Consider the following 8,144-nt stretch of genomic DNA (forward strand, 5'->3'; position numbering starts at 1 on the left):
GCGGGGGTCGCTCGGGAAGGTGTATAGACTTTTGGTTACAGACTAGTTGATTTCGTACTTGTTATAAGTTGACTAGTAAGATATGTATAGTTGTCATGGTGGTTGTAGTTATCAGCTTTTCTAGGGTTTACTTTCTGGTACTCGTGATATGTAATTCTTGGAGAATTGGATGTGATATTTGAGATTTATCTTGTAATTCATTTGAGAACTGTAGTGAGTGAGTGAGTCCCGGTGAGAGTTGGGTAGGCGACCCGCTGTACCCTCGGGTACGCCCTGGGGGGAGGTGGGGCCGTCACACACGCTATATGAAAAATTCTGTTTTGGGTAATTTTAATCTAGTACTTGGATTTTGGGGTCTAACTCTGAACTCTAGGATAGAAATTTAACCAAATTTGACCAAAACTCCATTTATACTATCTTATAAGAGTTTTACTCACAAAATGATCTCTATGACTTAAAGTCACTGATTTTTGGAGGAAATTTGAAGTAAACTCGGTGACAAATTTCTATCAAAAGCAGCTGAAAATGAGGGCATGTTTTCCAACCTTATTTTCAAGAATTTGGTTATAAAACTATATATATCTCAGCCTACTTGTTTGATAACTCTTCTAAACTAGAATTTATGTGATATTCCACTTGGTTTGACTAAGATAGTTAGTAGTTTTGGGACGAAAGTTAGTAATGTCGAAAAGTCTAGTAATTGTAATTTGCACATGTCTCAAGAGTCAGTGGTGTGCTAGAAGAAAATCTTGAAGCTAAGGCATGACTGTGTTCTAAGTGCATGTTAGGACCATGTGATATACTTGATTGATGCTTTGTATGACTTGTTGCTTAAAATTGCTAGATATCTTGACTTGTTATTTCAAAAGCGAATGTGTACTTTATTCCACTCGACCTACTAAGCGTGCTTGACTTGATATTGAATAGGTGAGTGTGTACTTTATCACACTTGACCTAATTTTACTGAGATCTTGTTATCCTGCTTACAAGTAAGCTGATAACATGTGCATGATTTGAAAGTAACTGTCTGGGATCCCAAACTCCACTGGCTCGTTGGTCGAAACGAGCTAGCAAGGGCTTGGTCGAGTAGATTGATGAATCATGGATATTATTTACTGTTATTCCATTGGATTGGATCAACTGGATTTGGTATATTCGAGTATTACCTCTACTGTTATCTTTGAAATTCTGGCCTGGTAGGGGATTGAACGGTGGACGGAGATTGGAGATAAGCGATGCTCTATTGGACTTGTTACTATATTTCCAAGATTGACGGAGTGTCAATGGATCCTGGATAAGTTGCTACTAAATTGGCTCGCAAGAGCTACTGTTTCTATTGAATTGGCTCACAAGAGCATACTATTTCTACTGAACTAACTCTCAAGAGCATACTATTTCTACTGAACTAGCTCGCAAGAGCAGACTATATCCTTTTACGTGAATATGATATTGACTGTACATTATTAAATGATTTATCTGGATATTGCTTGTTTCATAAAATATGTGATCATGCCATGATGTGAATTTTACAAAGCCTAATAGATTGCGTGTTGTTTTCATAGAACCTCACTAAGTTTTTAGTTTATCCCATTATTTGTTTTCCTTAACAGGGTGTTGGGATCAAAGAGACAAAAATAATAATAGTTTGTACTCGGAAATCTTGAACTTGTATTTTGTCGGCACTGTATTATGGTACTAGTCATTTAAGTTCTTTTCTTTTAACTCATACTTTGATTTGAATATTTGGACAATTTGAAGTATTTAAATGTTATTGATTGGGGTTTATAGTGAGTCATGGTGAGAGTCAGGTAGGCGGTCTACTAAACCTTAGGGTACAACCTAGGGAAAAGTGGGGTCGTCACAAAATATTTTGCTAGCTAGACTATGTTTTAGTAACGGGCCTAACTCATAAATCTTGGTACATACTGTGATGGCATCTAAACTTAATTAATGTATGCTAATCTTTATCTATTTATATCCATATCTATTTGCTGTACTAGTGTTGATGTAAGTGTTATACACTACATCCTAGTAATGATACCAGGAAACGTCGAAGTTAAACATGCTTCAGTTAAAGAAAAAAGAGCATAACGTCAGACTTCTGTTTCACCATTAGGTCCAGTATCCACTTAATTGTAAGCTACATCATCTGAAGAATGTCCATATCATTGAGTCCCAATTCCTCATTCTACTACCTTTCATATTCCTCGAGTGATAATTGATGATCATCCTTGATATCATTAGTTGCAAGCATGGTTCAAAGTCGCAGTCGTGGTCCGGAACATTCCATATCGGTCTCGACATATTGATCGCAGTTTCGGTGAGGCGTAAATTTTGAAACATTTAATATTCCAAAAATTGTTAATAATGTAAAAATATATATCTATACAAAAATAATAAAAAACTTGCAAAAGAAAATTTATAAAATGTATTATTTTTATACATATTCAATTCAATAAGTATTTTTAATCATTTAAAACAATGGCATCACAATCAAAATCAAAATAACACAGACCACTGTTTTAAAACTAATAATTACAAAAGCAATATTAACCATTAACAATACAAAATAAGAATTTATTTATAGCATAAAGTTGGAATAATTGTGCTTATTTCATGATCAATCTCCTTTCAAAAAAAAAAAAGAAATCATATTAAATAAAAGACAAATATCTAAAAAGATATACTATTACTTTATATTTTAGTACCTCTCAATACCAAGTAGAATGACGATGTGATTCAAAGTCACCCTCATTTCTAAATGAACGGTAAAATAGATGTGGAAGTGGCACACGGCCTTGAGTAGCTAATGTATAAAAGCTATCTGGTGTATTTGCTAGATGTGAGGATTGACTAGACGTTCCCTAATCATTAGACGGAAGAAATTTTGGATTGGAGATGAATTGCTGAGCATGATGGTAGTATCCAAACCCTCGATAGTTAACATTATCACTAGTACTATATGATGTAGCAAAATCATGACCATAAAATCCAATGCTATTGGAATCAAAAGATAACCATCATAAGATTTATCTATTTCTTTTTCATGGTATCCACTACCATGAATGCTAGTAGACCTTTTGACCTGTCCAAATCCACCAAATGGCCCATATCCGCTATAATAGTCAGGAGTGATTCCATATGAGATTGGTCATAACCATATCCTAATTGACTAGTACTCTAGTTTTGGCTAGATTCATGCTCATAGGTTGGATGTATATCCAAATTTTGCATCTGCTCATCGACTCCTCTATATCTTTGTGACCCTGAATGGTGAGAAAAAGTATCCTCACTCGAAAACTGACTTAAATTATTGATGAATTGACGTTATGCTTCTATTCCAGGACGATTGCCATGATCAGTATCTTGAGTGGCATAATAATTATCTTGCCCGTGATCCCATGACATACCTCCTATTTGTTGGCTATCTTGATTGTAACCACCCCTATGTTTCAAAGAATTGTCCCCTCCATCTTCATTATCACCATTGTCATTATCATCGTTACCACCGTCACTTTTATTTGAAGATGATGAAACAGCATGTTTACTGGTTTGTTTAGCCTTACTTTTCTGCTCTCTACTTGATGATTTAGCGACACCTTTCTTATTTTTTTTTTATAATATAGTGGGACAATGTACCACCAAAACCACCGTTGTCATGTTCTTGATATTCATCACTTTCTGATTCAATTTGATGAATGCCCTTATCCAACCAATCCAGATTATCTTAAGGCAATTTGGGTTGTTCATTTTCTCTTATCCAATCATCCAATCTATCATCTTGAAGAAAAATGTGATTTAAGTCAATTGGGTTATAGAAATCATCAGTATCTCTTTAATGCATCAAATTTTTCACTTTTAATTGAATATTGTAATGCACAAAAACTAATTTATGCAATTTTTTAACTGCCAAATGGTTACGTAGTTTTGTATGAATTAATGACCATATACTCCAATTTTGCTAACAACCAGAGGATGTGCAGGTTTGACTCAATATTATCACTGCAATCTTCCTTAGATTTGGTGCATCTTCATCGTAGTTAAGCCACCATTGAGCTAAACAAATAAAGTAATATTAAATAAAATAATAAAAAAAAAATATTATTATTATTTTAAGATTATAAAAAAATTAACTTCATTAATATGATTTGAATGTTTATATAAGTATGAATTGAGTTGAAACCAGGTAAAGACTTCAATAATGCTCTTACTGTAATAGCACTTCCAAATTCTCCTTTTGGTGTATAAAAATTTTGATCTACAAAAAGAATATGTACATAGGTGTTAAATTTTTAAAATTTGTTCATGAATATAATCATGAATATAAATAAATAAAATAACAAAAGAATACCTCATTTATTGCATCAACTTGTGCATCCAAATTTGGCTCCAACTTTGCAATGACTTTCTTCAATCCTTTTTGAACTTCATCCATATTAAAGACACAAGTTCTAGAATATTGAAGGGTTGGGTTCAAAAAAATACTAAATAAAATAAAATCACAAAATTAGAAAATAAATAAATACACATATATTACATATTTAAATTGCATGTAATATTTTAAATTACCTGCTGCATGTAAATTACAATGAAGTTGGTCGTACCATCTATTATCAATCACTTCCCAAATCTTTCTTCAAGATTTCACCGACTTTTGAATAGCCATTTTTGCTCTATCCATTGCCTCATAAGTAATTGGCAATGCCGTTTTATTATTTCGATCAATAGTTTTTAGAATTTTGACCAAAGGCTATATTATTGCACAAACATTTTTGACATTTTTCCAAAGTTTCTCTGACAATATCAACTCAGCTACTTTAACAACTTCTACTTTTCTCTTATTAGTATTATTGAACTCTACCCATTCATCTGAGGTGCACATTCTTTTCAATTCTATAGAATGTTGAAGAAGACTTTCCATAGAAATGAATTCAATTACAAATCTAGTGATACTTGGACGTATTAGTTCCAGTTTTCTTGTATATATCTTTATCAGATTCATTATTTTGTTGTGACACCCCCACATCTCCCTAAGGCGAACCAAAGGGTATCCGTGGGACGTGATGAGCAACTCTAGGGGAAGACCCTCCTAGAGCCTCCCAACCTTGTAAATATCAGAGTTGGATCGTTTCTCCCAGTGGAAATTGAACTCGATTGTTCTCATGAACTCAAGACCTCTGACACACAAAGGCAATCAGCAACCTTAAGCAAATAATGATGGATGAAGAGACACCACGATTAGGGAACAAGCTAATCGATAAAGTCTGATTTGAATCCTAAGCCATAAACTCAAGAATTCAAGAGTAAGTTCGATTAAGAACTTGAAGGAAAATTCCTCACGATTTCTAGTTGTCAAAATATTCTGTCTTTGCTCATACAAGAGGTACCTTTTTATAGGCTAAAACTAGGGCAAAATCCGGCCCACATAAACCTGAAAGAAATTCGGTCCGCATAAAGAGTTTAAAGAGCCAGCTCTTTAAGGCTTTCCGACAAGGCCCAATAAGTAATAAAATACTCAACGCCTAACAACTACTAAACTAGACAGTCTTAAAACAACTACCAACTAAACTAACAAGTATGAGATCATTCCTTCACTTCAAACGTACAAGTGAACAGAGTAACGTCATGGTCCATCAAATCTTCAAACCTAGCTTGCTCCTTGCTTGTATGGTGAATGATCAAGGCTTGTAAAGCTTCCTTCACCTTCTTGGATCTTAATCTTGTCATCGGACCACCAATGTTGATCAAAGGATCCTTGACCCAAGGCTGAAGTTATTTATTGCACACCTGTATCCGTATCATTCCCTTTTTTCTCGAAAAGATTCATCCTCGAATCTTCAAAGTCTCCTCTTGAAAGCGATTTGTCCACAAATCGATGGTGCGCTTAAAGGACAGCAATGTTGGAAATAGATGAATGACTACGAGTCATGTTGCATGTCGTTTGGTCAGCTTTGGGAAGCTCTCAAACAAGGACATGCGCCAAGGTAGGAAAGAGCTTGTGTAAGGCGTGTGAAAATCCCAAGTGGCAATCCAAAACTCTCTAATTAGCCTTTGGTCATGAATCTTCACATTGACACCTTGATTGTGCAAAGGTGTAAAATCCAGCACTAGTTGATATTGATTTGAATCATCTTGCATGGATAAATTGAAAGCAACTTGTTGCACGGATGAGGCACTAAACAACTCGTGGAGGACAGCTTTGGGATCTTGCGTGACACACAATTTCTCATCTTCCAACATATAAGGTAGCAAACAATTGAATTCCACTTCATGAGGGTTACTCGAACTAGCACAAGTTGAAGTTGACAAATTGAGCACTTGGCCACCAGCTTTTGGTGGAGTGAATAAGCATGAAAGATCACCACCTTTAGTTGGAATAAGCACGAAATCAGGTTGTAAGTCTTTAATCAAAACTGAAAAATCTTGGACAGCTTTATAACCTACAAAAATAAAATAACCTTCAACCTGAAACAAATTAGAAATTGGATAAAGAAGTAATGGTACATCATCAACTAAATGGTAAGAAGGTAGAGAACAAGTTTTAAGTGTGAATACTCCCTTTGCCACTTCATTATTCCTTCCACCAATTGATTCAACTTGAGAAGACATTGCTAGCCTTTTACACTTTCCTTCAAAATCTGCATAAGAAATACAAGTGTTAAGATGGAAATTATACTCAAAAGAAGGTAAATATGATGAATGAACCATAGGTAGTAAATGAGAGTCAAAGTTTGGAATTCTCCCTTCATGGTTGGTTTGAATTGATTCCCCTTTGGTATGGACAAATTTGAATTGAAATTGTTCCATGAGGTGATCCCAAATAGATTTAATTCCTAAAAGACAAACTCCATGGAAACTAGTGAATTGTACAAGTGACTTTGGAATGGAGCATGGCATGACTAACTTCACTTGACTTTGCTTAATCTGCACCAATGAAGAAACACTAAATAAAGCAAAGGTAAGTTCGTTAGAAAAACAATAAGCCCTCACATTTTTGCTCAAAATCAGCTCACTTTCTTTTTTTTCTTCCTTTTTACCACTCATCTCATCAGATTTTTCCATCTCTTTATCTAGCTTAACGCTCTCAATTGTTTTCTCATTATCAACCTCCTCAACAAATGGTTCAATAGGATGAGATACTCCTTTGTTGGAAATAGGGTCAGCTACCTCCTTCTTAGAAAACTCAATTTGATAGCATCCATTTGACTCCATTTGTTTTTGGTATAGAAGACGTTGATATGTCTCCCAAAATGACTCCGCATGAGGTGGTTCAACTCTAGGTTTAGTCCTAGAAAATGTTGAATGAGCCTTCTTGTCATCTCTTGTATAAACCGGCTTTAAAGAGGGAGATTGCATGGAACCCCTCCTCTTGAGAGATTCATTCTCTCGCTGGGGTGTATGTTTGTGGTACTTATCAACCGAATTAGCACCTTGAGTGAGTCGTTGAAACCGATTGTACAAGTCCGTGGTATAATGGGAAGGTACAAATCGTTTCCTCATCACTTGCTTCATTTCAGTCCAAGTGTCAATCGGTTGTTCCCTATTTCTCCTCCTTGTGGCACATACTTGCTCCCACCAAATAAATGCATAATCTTGAAATTCAATAGCTGCAAGTGTCACCTTTTTCTCTTCAGAGTAGTTGTGGACTTCAAACACTTGCTCAACTCGTCTAACCCAATCCAAGTAAGATTCAGGATCATTTTTTCCATGAAAGGTAGGCATCTTAGTCTTGATGGAACCAAGATTGTCATCGGTTCTCCTAGGTCGGTCTCGACCTTCCCTCGCTTCCCTGTGGCTTTTCCTTGATCGGAATGAGATGTTAGAATGATACCCCTCATCATCTGCATCATGCTCAACACTCTGAGCACTTGAAGCCCTATTGGAAATATCTCCAGTACCTCGCATCTCAATGGCAGCCAACCTGTCGGATAGTTGTGTCGTCACAAATTCTTGTCGCTCCACTTGTTTTTGAAGAGCTTGGAGCACCAGTTTGAGTGACACGTCGGTTTCAGACGGCTCAGGCATGTTCCCCTCTTGAGACATATTGTCAAACCTGCAAAACAAGTGTATCCTAGTCTACCTTGCAAAGCACTCGTGTATCACTCAAGGAAACACACTCACTCTCAATTTTCCTTCTCAAAGTT

Source organism: Coffea arabica, chromosome 6c, assembly GCF_036785885.1.
Source record: "Coffea arabica cultivar ET-39 chromosome 6c, Coffea Arabica ET-39 HiFi, whole genome shotgun sequence".
NCBI lineage: Eukaryota > Viridiplantae > Streptophyta > Magnoliopsida > Gentianales > Rubiaceae > Coffea > Coffea arabica.